Genomic DNA, 14,961 nt, shown 5'->3' on the forward strand with positions numbered 1-14,961 from the left:
CATGGATCAATCAAGGTTTATACTTTATCGCAGGGAGGAGCACATGCATATCTGAGAACTTCGTGTAGGCATCTCAGTGCTGCCGCAAGCGCTCCTCCCCCATCATGGTTTTGAAGCTGGATTTTGCCAAAGCGTTCGACTCCATCAACTGGTGCAGCTTGCGGCAGGTCATGGAGGTGTGCGTTTTCTCGACGCTCTGGTGTTAATTTCTGGATGGAGCTCATCTGCCATTCCTCTCGCCCCACGGTCCTTCTCAACAGGATCCAGGGGAAGTGGTTCAGCGTGTGCCGTGGGCTCAGGCAGGGGTATCCTCTTTCCCCCTACATCTTCCTCATCGTCGTGGACTTCCTCCAACAGATGATCAGGCAAGACAATGTGCTTCAGCACCCCTCCCCTCTTGTTGCTGCAGTACGCTGACGACACACTCAGCATCGTTCGAGCCTGTCATGTGGTGGTCGTTCATCTTTGTCGTATTCTCAACAACTTTGCCATTGCCACGAGCTTGATGCTGTGCTCGTCATCAACTTTAGAACAACACCCTTGTCCCCATGCACGTCGACGCACTCGAGCTTGATGCTGTGGTGGCTGCTCTTGCGTGCACAGTGGAGAGTTTCACCATGGAAGCTTGGGCTGCCTTTGTCATGGGACAAGCTCAAGTTGGCGGATTTTCTGCCGATGATCGCCAAGGTTGACAAATATATACCTGTCCGGCTAGTGATCTCGTCTTCTCTCCCCCGCAGTCTACCTGGTCCTCATCAACGCCGTGCTTGATGCCATCCCCACCTATGCTGCCATGCCATGGCAGCGATGGCTCTCCCCCCTCGATGGTCAAAGGGCTTGAAGCGTTGCGGCGGGTTCGGGGAGCGTGCTTCAGGCGCCCAACACTTGGGGGTCTGGGACCGTGTTTGCCGCTTTAAGGATGAGGAAGGGCTCGGGGCCCCCCCCCCCCCCCCCCTAACAAATGTCTTCTTCTCAAGATGTTGCACCGCCTCCACTCGGCATTGGGCGGTGTGGGTTTGGACTCTGGAACGAGCTTGACGGGTAGTCCATCCTATTGTAAGTGCCTCAACCATGGACGGGATGCAGCAACTACAAAGGGGAGGGACCCTTGCCCAACTCCGGCAGACACCAAGGAAGGAAGGGGATTGGCTGCCGGCGAGGAATCTGGGAGGGATTCTCAAGGACTTGGTTTCTTTCGCGAGAGAAGGAAAAATGAGAACCTCGCGTCCAGATGTTTGTGTGGTGTGTTTTCTTTTTACAAAATTGCAAGCGGGCCAGAGGCAACCCTTCTCAGCCTTATGTTTTAGATTGAACGGTACGGATCATGCGAAAGCAGAGACACCATCATCACCAACTTGCTTTTCTATATGAATAAGAGATGCACACAGCAATAAGTGTCATGAGTAACATCATGAGGAACCAATAGAGGGCTTTCATTAGGGCATCTCTAACGATGTCCCGCAAGCCTCAAACGTCTGCGTACCAGTCCACATGTCTGAATTCCCGCAAACCGGGAAGCAAACCCAGGAAAGGTTTGCGGGAGTTCGTATGTCCGTCTGTCCAATTAGAAGGCACCACGTATCCCTCTCTCTCTCTTTGTCTGGATGGCAGAAGGCAGCTATTATTTTCTGCTGGTGTTTGGTTGAACGTGATTAGCATGCTTGGCGTTTGGCAGAAGGCTGCTAGCATGTTTAGCATGTTTGGCTGAAGCCACTAATTATCCTGCTTCATGTTTGGCGGAAGCCACTAACCAAACTTGGCTTGCATCACGTGCTAGCGTGTTCTAACTAGTAAGTTAGCTTGTGTTTAGGGTTCCCAATCAAACGCCAAGCATACTAATCACCTTGTTCTAAAAATTACGTAGTTGTTTCACTCTTTTTTTTCTCTTACCCATATAAAATGTGATCGTTCCTAGATGTGACCGCTACAATTTGGCGGAAGGTTGTTGCTGTTTGGCGGAAGGCTATTGCTATTTGGCGGAAGATTATTGCCGCTGCTAATTTTTTAGGTTTAATAGAGGCGGACATTTGAGATATAGAATTGAATGACGGACTCCCGTACCCATGTCCGCGGACGGATAATGAGTCTGATTTTTTACATGCAAGGTTAATTTCCTTCATTTTTGACCAATTTCACAAATTAATTGGGCAAATATATTCTTCTATAAGGAAGGAAGATAACTGCGGGAGCTTCCCCTCCATCTAGGTTCTTAAAAGTTAAATTCTAATAAGTGACTCTGCAAGAAGTCAATAAAATGCTCCTATTGAAAAGAGATTTCAGAAACCTCTTTGCACGTACGGTTGATTTCTTATATTTTTGACCGGTTTCACAAATCTATTTGTCAAATCTATTCTTCTATGATGAAATGCAACTCCCTACTCTTTTCATGTTTTATAAAAAGCCAATGTCTCCTTCGCTTGGAAAGCCTGAAAGTGCTCATATCATTCGGATGAGTGAGGGCTGCACGCAAACGTGATGCTCGGTGGATGGATCATTCTGTTGTGTGCAGCCCACACTGCAAATATATGAATTTGCGTTGGTTTTATAACGCATGCATCTTGCATGTATGCGCGGATGCTATCCTACCCGAGAGTTCAGCTATAAATATGCAGATGCTTCGCAAGGTAAACTACCATTGCGAGTAGTTAGTTCAGCTTGCCCACAAGACCGCTTATAGCGTTTATGGGGTGATGGAAGATTCACCTTCACTTTTTTTTAGGAATCTATGAGATTTTGGAGAAAACCAAATCCTGCTTAAGGTGTTATATAGGTTGTTCCCATACATGCACCCTGCAACTGACATTTGCGTTAGTGACCATCATCAAAGGGTTAAATTTCAGTTGTGCCAAAAATTGCAAAGAGCAGAATTTTACTACAACCGGAGTGACTTTCCCAACCGCGGCCTCCGCTAAGTTGTGGCCGGGATCCTCATCTACATGTCCCTCGCCCACATCCTCGTTGAGGAATTCACGAACCTAAAAAGTAGGATTTCTGATGTGCGTATAAGGAGTTGTAATTCTGGTGCAGCACAATCCTAGAAGGCAACATACCTTGGGTTGCATGCGGCCGTGTCGGCGTAGCACACCACCACGGCCTCCATGTGCGATACTGCGCTTGGCATCCATCGACGCAGCGTAAGCCGGTGTGGTCATGTGGCAGTAAAATATCATATACAGGCTCCGCGTGGCAGGGCGATGAGAACTGGTCAGCGCCGGCTGCTTGCTTCACCATCATCATTGCGTACTCCTGCTGTCCTGCATTGATGACCCCTTCTTCCCGATGAAACTACATCTTGTGCCTCTTAGTGGCAATGCCTATAATCTTTAAATTTACTATATGCTTCTTAAGTTTTGTGAATTCAGGTGGTAGTACTATGAAATCTTAAGACATTTGCCAAAGAGGGTTGGTTCTGATGGTGTCTCTCTTTCAACGGACGTGTTTGTTAAGCTCAACGGCCACACCAAATTCCATTATGTGCTTGAAGAGGATTACTATGTCATGGATGACGATTTAATTCCTCGCATTTGGAATCACAACGATGATGGACCTGACCATGAATGCTAATCCTGATGATGACTTCCAAGATAGGGGTGTAACCCAGAGAGGAAAAAATGGAAGTAGTGGCTGCACCCAAGTTTGGTGCACCCACGCAATGAACAGTAAAAAATTAGAAAAAAAATATTGAAACTTCGTGGCATTGATTATGAGCAAATGTTTTAACAACCTTGCATAGTTTGGTCGCTAAACAGCATTGAATGATCTTCATATGAATTGAAATACAAACTCTCGCTTTGCACCCATGTTTCAGATTTTATATTTGAGCACAAGCTTTTTTTTTTTAAGATCTCCTCGAATGTCATTTCGGCACAAAATTTTGCAAGCACCTAAAACATTTGGTTATAGTTGGATCTGCAAAGTTTCAGATGTTTTTGATTTGTTTTGCTAAGTTCTCGATTGTGGGTGTAGCATGTAGAACAGCCACACTCAAAAAGAAAAGTTGCAAGAGGCGCTAGCTCTTCTCTTCGGCAATCAAACGAACACCCTCCTTTTTGTTTGCGGGTAAAACGGATACCCTCCTATACAGACTGCCAGCCAGCAAGCTGGTTTGATGTTCTGGACGCGTCCTGTGCAGGAGCTCGTTTAGCTGAGGATCAGCTGGGCTGGGGTATGCGCACGGTGCTAGTCCATGCCCGACCACCTCTCCTGGCGCTGGACCAGCAACGGAGCCTACTCGGCGAGCTCCTGCTAGGCTGCTACGGTGCGCTGTTCACCGGCTCCATCCCAGCCCCCCTCTGGCGCTGTTCAAATTAATTGGGCAAATATATATTCTTCTATAGCAAAGGAAGAGAACTGCTGGAGCTCCCCCCTCTATTGTATCTAGGTTCTTAAAAATAGATAGTAATAAGTGACAAAGAAATCAATAAAATGCTCCTATTGAAAAAAGATCTCACAGACCTCTTTACATGTAAGGTTGATTTGTTTTGTTTTTGACCGGTTTCACAAATCTATTCGTCAAATCTTTATTCTTCTATGATGAAATGCAGAAACTCCCTACTGTTTTCATGTTTTATAAAAACCAAACAGTAATAGGTGACAGTCCGGTGAATGAATAAAATGCTTCTATTTCAAAAACAAAAGTATTTTGAAGACTTAATAGGCTCCCAACACACGAGAAGATAGCATTCCAATGTCTCCTTGGCTTGGAAAGCCTCATGAAAGTGCTCATATCATTCGGATGAGATGCAAGCGAGATGCTTGGTGGATGGATCATTCCTGTTGTGTGCAGCCCACTCTGCAAATATATGAATTTGCTTTGGTTTTACAGTATAATGCATGCATCTTGCATGTACGCGCGGATGCTATCCTACCCGAGAGTCCAGCTATAAATATGCAGACGTTTCGCAAGGTAAACTACCATTGCCAGTAGTTAAGCTCGCACACAAGATCACTTATAGCGCTTATGGGGTGATGGAAGATTCACCTTCACTCTCTTTTTTTTAGGAATCTATGAGATTTTGGAGAAAACCAAATCTAGCTTAAGGTGTTATATAGGTTGTTCCCATACATGCACCCTGCAACTGGCATTTGCGTTAGTAACCATCATCAAAGGGTTAAATTCCAGTTCTGCCAAAAATTGTAGAGAGCAGAATTTTACTACAACCGGAGTGAGTTTCCCAACCGCGGCCTCCGCTAAGTTGTGGCCGGAATCCTCGTCTACATGTCCCTCGCCGACATCCTCGTTGAGGAATTCACGAACCTAAAAAGCAGGATTTCCGATGTGCGTATAAGGGGTTGTAATTCTGGTGCAGCACAAGCCTAGAAGGCAACATACCTTGGGTTGCATGCGGCCGTGTCGGCGTGGCACACCACCACGGCCTCCACCGCGGTGCCGTCCTTTCCGACCATCGGTGAAGCGTAGTTTGGCGTCGCCTGCGTCGTCATGTGGCAGTAAAATATCGGCTGGCTAAATGGAGTGTAGTTTGCCGTCCCAAGAACCAAGGCGGGTTAGGCATTCATGACCTTGAGGTTAAGAACAGGGCCCTCCTCGGCAAATTGTTGTTTAAGTTGTTGATGGAAGATGATGTATGGCAAACCCTCCTAAGAAAAAAATATGTGGGTTCTAAGGCGGTATCTCAAGTATACTGGAAGCCTGGGGACTCTTATTTTTGGGCCGGACTAATGGCAACGAAGAAATATTTCTTCCGCTATGGTTCCTTCTCAATTAAAGATGGCTCGGAAATTAGATTCTGGGAGAATAAGTGGCTAGGTAGTGCTACTCTCCAGGAACAATATCCAGCTCTGTACAATATTGTGCATCACAAGGGCGATAGTATTGCCAAGGTTTTGGAATCATTTCCGCCAAATGTGACGTTCAGAAGGGATTTAATTAGACCTAGACTCCAATCGTGAAACATACTGCTTCAACGGTTAACCACGGTACAGTTGTCACAAGGGTCTGATATCTTTCGTTGGAACCTACAAGGGAATGGGCAGTTATCAGTGGAGTCTATGTATAGAGCTCTGATCCAGTCAGATGTGCCAGTTGATAATAATAAGAAGATCTGGAAGATGAAGATACCTCTTAAGAATAAAATCTTTGCGTGGTATCTTCGTCGCGGAGTCATTCTTACTAAAGATAACCTTATTAAGAGGAATTGGCATGGAAGCACGCAATGTGTATCTTGTCCGCATGATGAGACAATAAAACATTTGTTCTTTCATTGTAAATTGGCTCGTTCTATATGGTCAGTCATTCAGATAGCTTATGGCTTTTTCGACAAAGGGTGGATTTTATTAACTCAAAAATGAAGCATCAAGAGGATACAAACACAAATGAGTACACACCCAGCCTCTGCATAACTAGGATGCACACAGCCAACACCAAAACACACACTAAAACACGCCGGCCAATAGCAAAGTCATATAAGACCAAAGCTATGGCTAAGCGAGAAAAAAGAAAGAAAAAAACCCAAAGGGATCAAATCCACGATGGACAATCTATAGCAATGACCATATCCGCACAAACTATCATGACACCACAAGGACAATGATGTTCTTCAACAGCAACGCCTTCAGGAAGGGAGCGTCACTCAAGCGCTTTTGTCACCGGATCCAATCATCAACGATCAGATTCTAGGTTTTCACCCCGAAGAACCAGCCCGAGCACATCCGAGCAATGCCTTCAACAAGGTAACGACGCAAATACATCGTCATTGCTAGGTATAACCAACTCAGGTATGACCTAGGCTTTCACCCCGGAACTCGAGGCTAGGTACTCAAACAGCACCATCATCGAAGTCAAATCATGTGTTGCCGCCACCATTTTTCCACAATCTCAGCAGTTACATGCGATGGGTTACAAACCATCCGCCGTCGCTGCGCAACCATATCCTTTGCGTCAAATCGATGTCTATAAATTGCATCTCACCGCTGAAGACAACCACCAGATCTAGAGAGAAACCCTCATAAAGATCTTTCGGTGACCACCACAATCCGTAGTGAGGCCGCCGCCAAAGATCGGAGTGGTCACCATGGACCAACACCATCGGCAGAGCAAACCACCATTGACTGCCACCTCATTGGAGAGAGCCCTGCCAAGATCCGTCGACCGAGTTTTGGCACGGACGGATCCGAGCCACGGAAATTTGTCCGGCGGCCAAGAGGCAGGGCGCTGCAGCCAGCCTGGCCGCTGCACCGTCCCGCCGGCCAACAAGTGACGCCGCAGCCGGCAGCAACGCCACGTGCCAAGCACGCCGAACTGGCCGATGGACGCCACCACACAAAGTAGTAGGCTGGAACGCGCAGGATCTGATGGGCACACGCTGCCGCCTGCTGGATCTGGACGAATCTTCGCTCGACCTAGCTGACCCGCGCCACCAGAAGCAGCCGTCAACTCCACGGTAGCAGAGATCCTAAGGCAGGACGGGGACACACAGCAAGTCGTGCCTATGCAGAAGCACGAACGGATCTGATCCCCAATAGCTTCTGGCTTGTATTCTCCGTGTAGTGTTGCTAATATATTTGGCATCTGGTTACATGGGATTGTCACAAGTTTAGAATTCTTCTCAGGGTGGGAGCGCTTGCCGTGATTTGGTCGCTTTGGCTATGTAAAAATGATAAGATTTTTAATGATAAAAGTACTTTCCTTATGCAGGTTATCTACAGATGTACCGGGACGCTTCGTTTATGGTCCTCTTTACAGCGAGTGGAGAATCGAGACCTGTTTACGGAGATGTGTACATGATTAGAGGCTGCGGCAAGGAATACTTTTACCCAACATGGGTGACAGCATGATCTTAGGATTGGGCCTCCTACTGTTTAGGTGTCATACAGATATTCATCTTTGTATTTCGCCTTCTTCTTTTATTTTGGCTTGTCATGTGGATTCTATTGACCGTGTACATCTTAGTTATGCAGAGGTCGGATGTGATGCTTAATAAAGCGTCCTTTTTTGAAAAATGTGGCAGTAAAATAGGATGCACATGTATGGCTCCGTGTGGCAGGGTTGGTGAGCTGGTCGGCGACAGCTCCTTGCTTCACCTTCATCACCGTGCACTTCTGAATCGACGATTCCATCTTCCCCGCGTTTGACGCAGCCTTTTGCCTGATGTTGGAGGGCACGAAATCGACGAAACTACATCTTGTTCCTCTTGGTGGCAGTTCCTATAATCTTTAAATTTACTATGCTTCTAAATTTTTGGGAATTCAGGTGGTAGTACTAACTTAAGACATTTTCCAAAAGAGGGTTGGTTCTAATGGTGTCTCTCTTTCAACGGACGTGTTTGTTAAGTTCAACGGCTACACCCAATTCCATTATGTGCTTGATGAGGATTACTACGTCATGAATGACGATTTAATTCCTCGCATTTGGAATCGCCACGATGATGGACCTGACCATGAAGCTAATCGTGATGATGACTTGCAAGATAGGGATGTAACCCATGTTGCAAGAGGCGCTAGCTCTTCTTGGGCAAATCAAACTGACCCCACCTATATAGAGACTAAATCAATAAGTCTCTGTAATCAAACCAATATGCTTTTAGAGGGCGTTTGTTTCTAGAGACTTATTGTTTCCAGAGATTTATTGGTTTAGGGACTTAAAAAAATCTCTGTAAGTCTCATCTAAACCAAACAGGAGGGATTTACAGGGACTTAAAGTGGACATTTAAGACTTATGAAATAAGACTCTCAAAGAGGGACTTATAGGGACTTATAGTTGTAATATAGTCTTTTAATCCATGTTAATGTTAGACTGTATATACATAGTCTTGTACATGTCTTGTATTGTACCTCCTGATACGTCTATATAATGAGATAGCCACATCCCGTTTTAGGGTGTCGAGCCAGTTTCCCAAACCCTATGTTTTACAAGGTATCAGATTAGGTTACGATGACTTCCGCTGCACCTTCTCCCGCCGCCGTCGCGCCGATCTCGACCACTGCGCCGATCGCGACCGCCGCCGCCGCGCCGGCCCTCGCCTCGACCTCGCCCTTCATGGCCTCCCGACCCCTCGCGATGCACGACCTACGGCGCTGTGCCGCCCCCGCCTGCTTCCCCACAGACTTCGGGGTCTCCCGGCGCTCCGATCGCTCCAACTGAGCGCGTGGCGCTGCCGGCTCCTGGCGGCCCGCCTCCATCGAGCTTGCACCCGTGGTACGGCGCCAACGCGCCCTCCTATGGTGCGCCTCCGCCGCAGTCGTCCACATGGCCGGGATCGGCCCATCCTGTGCCGCCGCCGCAACCCTACGCGGCGGTACCGCATCTGCCGCCACCGCACCACTACTACCAGTCGCCGCCGCAGCCGTCCTATGGGGGCGCCACCACCTCGCCGTATGGTGCCCCTGCGGCGCCCAGCCAAGGCGAATCGGCTGCTGCGGGTGTTGGCCCCTACGCCGTGCCGATCTACGGCCCTCCTGCGGCGCCCGACCCCGGTGCCCTGGCTGTCACCGCTACCGGGTCCTACTCCTCGCCTGGCGCCTACGTCATGGATCCCTATGCACCACTGGCGCAGGCGTATACTGCTCAAACAGCGGCGCCACTGCCGTTTTATTTCTCGCATCTGCTGCCGGTGAAGCTTGCACCGGACAACTACCTGTCATGGCGTGCTCAGGTGTTGCCTCTCCTCCGCAGCCGCTACTTGGAGGGCTACGTTGACGGGTCCATCCCGTGCCCACCCCCTCACCATCCGGCATATCATACGTGGGTGGCGCAAGATCAGGCCATTCTCTCCGCCATCCAGTCTTCGCTCACGCCGAGTGTTTCGTCGATGGTACTCTTCGTCGCTACGTCCAGGGAGGCGTGGGCGGCCCTCCACTCTAGTTTCGCCTCTCAGTCTCAGGCGCGTGCGCACTCTATACGCACCGAGCTGGGTGAGACGAAGCTTGGCGATCTCAGCATCACGGAGTACTTCACGAAGATGACGAGTCTCGCCGACACTTTGGCCTTTGTTGGTCAGCCGCTTCAGGACGAGGACTTCAACACCTTTGTCCTTAACGGACTCGATGATGATTATGACAATCTCATTGAGAACGTCCATGGTTGAGAGGATACGCTCCCGCGTCGTGAGCTCTATGGGCGTCTCCTTGGGCGTGAGCAGCGCATCAAGGCGCGCCGTGCTTCCCCCAGCTTCATCTCCACCAACGCCGCCACACGCGGCAAACCTCAGAAGCCGTCCGTCTCCGGTGGCAAACCATCGGCTTCCTCATCGCAAGCCTCGCGGGGCAACGCGCCGACCATCACTGGAGGGAGTCGCCCGGTTGCTTGCTGTTCTAGTTGCGGTGCTCCTCAGGCTTGCCAGCTTTGTGGCATCGATCGTCACATTGCCTCTCGCTGTCACCGATGCTACAAGCAAGACTTCCTTGGCCTTGGTAACAATGGAAAAGGGAATGATAAGCAGGCTGCAGCTGCTGTGACGGGGCACGAGCACGGGCGCACCCAGTCCTATTCTCTTGATCCGGCGTGGTATATGGATACAGGAGCGACGGACCACCTCACTGAAGGAAATATGCCCTAGAGGCAATAATAAAGTTATTATTTATTTCCTTATAATCATGATAAATGTTTATTATTCATGCTAGAATTGTATTAACCGGAAACATAATACATGTGTGAATACATAGACAAACAAAGTGTCACTAGTATGCCTCTACTTGACTAGCTCGTTAATCAAAGATGGTTATGTTTCCTAACCATGAACAATGAGTTGTTATTTGATTAACGAGGTCACATCATTAGTTGAATGATCTTATTGACATGACCCATTCCATTAGCTTAGCACACGATCGTTTAGTATGTTGCTATTGCTTTCTTCATGACTTATACATGTTCCTATAACTATGAGATTATGCAACTCCCGTTTGCCGGAGGAACACTTTGGGTGCTACCAAACGTCACAACGTAACTGGGTGATTATAAATTACAGGTGTCTCCAAAGGTAGATGTTGGGTTGGCGTATTTCGAGATTAGGATTTGTCACTCCGATTGTCGGAGAGGTATCTCTGGGCCCTCTCGGTAATGCACATCACATAAGCCTTGCAAGCATTGCAACTAATGAGTTAGTTGCGAGATGATGTATTACAGAACGAGTAAAGAGACTTGCCGGTAACGAGATTGAACTAGGTATTGGATGCCGACGATCGAATCTCGGGCAAGTAACATACCGATGACAAAGGGAACAACGTATGTTGTTATGCGGTCTGACCGATAAAGATCTTCGTAGAATATGTAGGAGCCAATATGGGCATCCAGGTCCGCTATTGGTTATTGACCGGAGACGTGTCTCGTCATGTCTACATTGTTCTCGAACCGTAGGGTCCGCACTTAAGGTTACGATGACAGTTATATTATGAGTTTATGCATTTTGATGTACCGGAAGGTTGTTCGGGAGTCCCGGATGTGATCACGGACATGACGAGGAGTCTCGAAATGGTCGAGACGTAAAGATTGATATATTGGAAGCCTATGTTTGGATATCGGAAGTGTTCCGGGTGAAATCGGGATTTGACCGGAGTACCGGGAGGTTACCGGAACCCCCCGGGAACCATATGGGCCTAGATGGGCTTTAGTGGAAAGGAGAAAGGGGCAGCCCAAGGTGGCCGCGCGCCTCCCCCCTCCCCCTAGTCCTATTAGGACTAGGAGAGGTGGCCGGCCCCCCTTCTCTCTCTTTCCCCTTCGGGGAATCCTAGTCCAACTAGGATTGGGGGGGGGGAGTCCTACTCCCGGAAGGAGAAGTACTCCTCCTGCGCCCTGCTCCTGGCCGGCGCCCCCCTCCCCCTTGGCTCCTTTATATACTGAGGTAGAGGCACCCCAAAAACACACACGTTGATCCACGTGATCTATTCCTTAGCCGTGTGCGGTGCCCCCAGCCACCATATTCCTCGATAATACTGTAGCGGAGTTTAGGCGAAGCCCTGCTGCTGTAGTGCATCAAGATCGTCACCACGCCGTCGTGCTGACGGAATTCTTCCCCGACACTTTGCTGGATCGGAGTCCGGGGATCGTCATCGAGCTGAACGTGTGCTCGAACTCGGAGGTGCCGTAGTTTCGGTGCTTGATCGGTTGGATCGCGAAGACGTACGACTACTTCCTCTACGTTGTGTCAATGCTTCCACAGTCGGTCTGCGTGGGTACGTAGACAGCACTCTCTCCTCTCGTTGCTATGCATCACCATGATCTTGCGTGTGCGTAGGAAATTTTTTGAAATTACTGCGAAACCCAACAGTGGCATCCGAGCCAGGTTATTTATGTTGATAATATATGCACGAGTAGAACACAAGTGAGTTGTGGGCGATATAAGTCATACTGCCTACCAGCATGTCATATTTTGGTTCGGCGGCATTGTTGGACGAGACGACCCGGACCAACCTTACGCGTACGCTTACGCGAGACCGGTTCCCCCGACGTGCTTTGCACACGGGTGGCTTGCGGGCGACTGTCTCTCCAACTTTAGTTGAACCAAGTATGGCTACGCCCGGTCCTTGCGAAGGTTAAAACGGAGTCTATTTGACAAACTATCGTTGTGGTTTTGATGCGTAGGTGAGATTGGTTCTTGCTTAAACCCGTAGCAGACACGTAAAACTTGCAACAACAAAGTAGAGGACGTGTAACTTGTTTTTGCAGGGCATGTTGTGATGTGATATGGTCAAGACATGATGCTGAATTTTATTGTATGAGATGATCATGTTTTGTAACCGAGTTATCGGCAACTGGCAGGAGCCTTATGGTTGTCGTTTTATTGTATGCAATGATATCGCGATGTAATGCTTTACTTTATTACTAAGCGGTAGTGATAGTCGTGGAAGCATAAACTTGGTGAGACGACAACGATGCTATGATGGAGATCAAGGTGTCACGCCGGTGACGATGGTGATCACAACGGTGCTTCGGAGATGGAGATCACAAGCACAAGATGATGATGGCCATATCATATCACTTATATTGATTGCATGTGATGTTTATCCTTTTATGCATCTTATCTTGCTTTGATTGACGGTAGCATTATAAGATGATCTCTCACTAAATTATCAAGAAGTGTTCTCCCTGAGTATGCACCGTTGCGAAAGTTCTTCGTGCTGAGACACCACGTGATGATCGGGTGTGATAGGTTCTACGTTCAAATACAACGGGTGCAAAACAGTTGCACACGCGGAATACTCAAGTTATACTTGACGAGCCAAGCATATACAGATATGGCCTCGGAACACGGAGACCGAAAGGTCGAGCGTGAATCATATAGTAGATATGATCAACATAACGATGTTCACCATTGAAAACTACTCCATCTCACGTGATGATCGGTTATGGTTTAGTTGATTTGGATCACGTAATCACTTAGAGGATTAGAGGGATGCCTATCTAAGTGGGAGTTCTTTAATTAATTTGATTAACTGAACTTAAATTTATCATGAAACTTAGTACCTGATTAGTATCTTGCTTGTTTATGTTTGATTGTAGATAGATGGCTCGTGCTGTTGTTCCGTTGAATTTTAATGCGTTCCTTGAGAAAGCAAAGTTGAAAGATGATGGTAGCAATTACACGGACTGGGTCCGTAACTTGAGGATTATCCTCATTGCTGCACAGAAGAATTACGTCCTGGAAGCGCCGCTGGGTGCCAGGCCTGCTGCAGGAGCAACGCCGGATGTTATGAATATCTGGCAGAGCAAAGCTGATGACTACTCGATAGTTCAGTGTGCCATGCTTTACGGCTTAGAATCGGGACTTCAACGACGTTTTGAAAGTCATGGAGCATATGAGATGTTCCAAGAGTTGAAGTTAATATTTCAAGCAAATGCCCGGATTGAGAGATATGAAGTCTCCAATAAGTTCTATAGCTGCAAGATGGAGGAGAACAGTTCTGTCAGTGAGCATATACTCAAAATGTCTGGGTATAATAATCACTTGATTCAATTGGGAGTTAATCTTCCAGATGATTGCGTCATTGACAGAATTCTTCAATCACTGCCATCAAGCTACAAGAGCTTCGTGATGAACTATAATATGCAAGGGATGAACAAGACTATTCCCGAGCTCTTCGCAATGCTGAAAGCTACGGAGGTAGAAATCAAGAAGGAGCATCAAGTGTTGATGGTCAACAAGACCACTAGTTTCAAGAAAAAGGGCAAATGGAAGAAGAAGGGGAACTTCAAAAAGAACGGCAAGCAAGTTGCTACTCAAGAGAAGAAACCCAAACCTGGACCTAAGCCTGAAACTGAGTGCTTCTATTGCAAGCAGACTGGTCACTGGAAGCGGAACTGCCCCAAGTATTTGGCGGATAAGAAGGATGGCAAGGTGAACAAAGGTATATGTGATATACATGTTATTGATGTGTACCTTACTAATGCTCGCAGTAGCACCTGGGTATTTGATACTGGTTCTGTTGCTAATATTTGCAACTCAAAACAGGGACTACGGATCAAGCGAAGATTGGTTAAGGACGAGGTGACGATGCGCGTGGGAAACGGTTCCAAAGTCGATGTGATCGCAGTCGGCACACTACCTCTACATCTACCTTCGGGATTAGTATTAGACCTAAATCATTGTTATTTGGTGCCAGCGTTAAGCATGAACATTATATCTGGATCTTGTTTGATGCGAGACGGTTATTCATTTAAATCAGAGAATAATGGTTGTTCTATTTATATGAGTAATATCTTTTATGGTCATGCACCCTTGAAGAGTGGTCTATTCTTGTTGAATCTCGATAGTAGTAACACACATATTCATAATGTTGAAGCCAAAAGATGCAGAGTTGATAATGAGAGTGCAACTTATTTGTGGCACTGCCGTTTAGGTCATATCGGTGTAAAGCGCATGAAGAAACTCCATTCTGATGGACTTTTGGAACCACTTGATTATGAATCACTTGGTACTTGCGAACCGTGCCTTATGGGCAAGATGACCAAAACACCGTTCTCCGGTACTATGGAGAGAGCAACAGATTTGTTGGAAATCATACATACAG

The sequence above is a fragment of the Triticum urartu genome, chromosome 6 (assembly GCF_003073215.2).
Source record: "Triticum urartu cultivar G1812 chromosome 6, Tu2.1, whole genome shotgun sequence".
In the NCBI taxonomy this organism is placed as follows: Eukaryota; Viridiplantae; Streptophyta; class Magnoliopsida; order Poales; family Poaceae; genus Triticum; species Triticum urartu.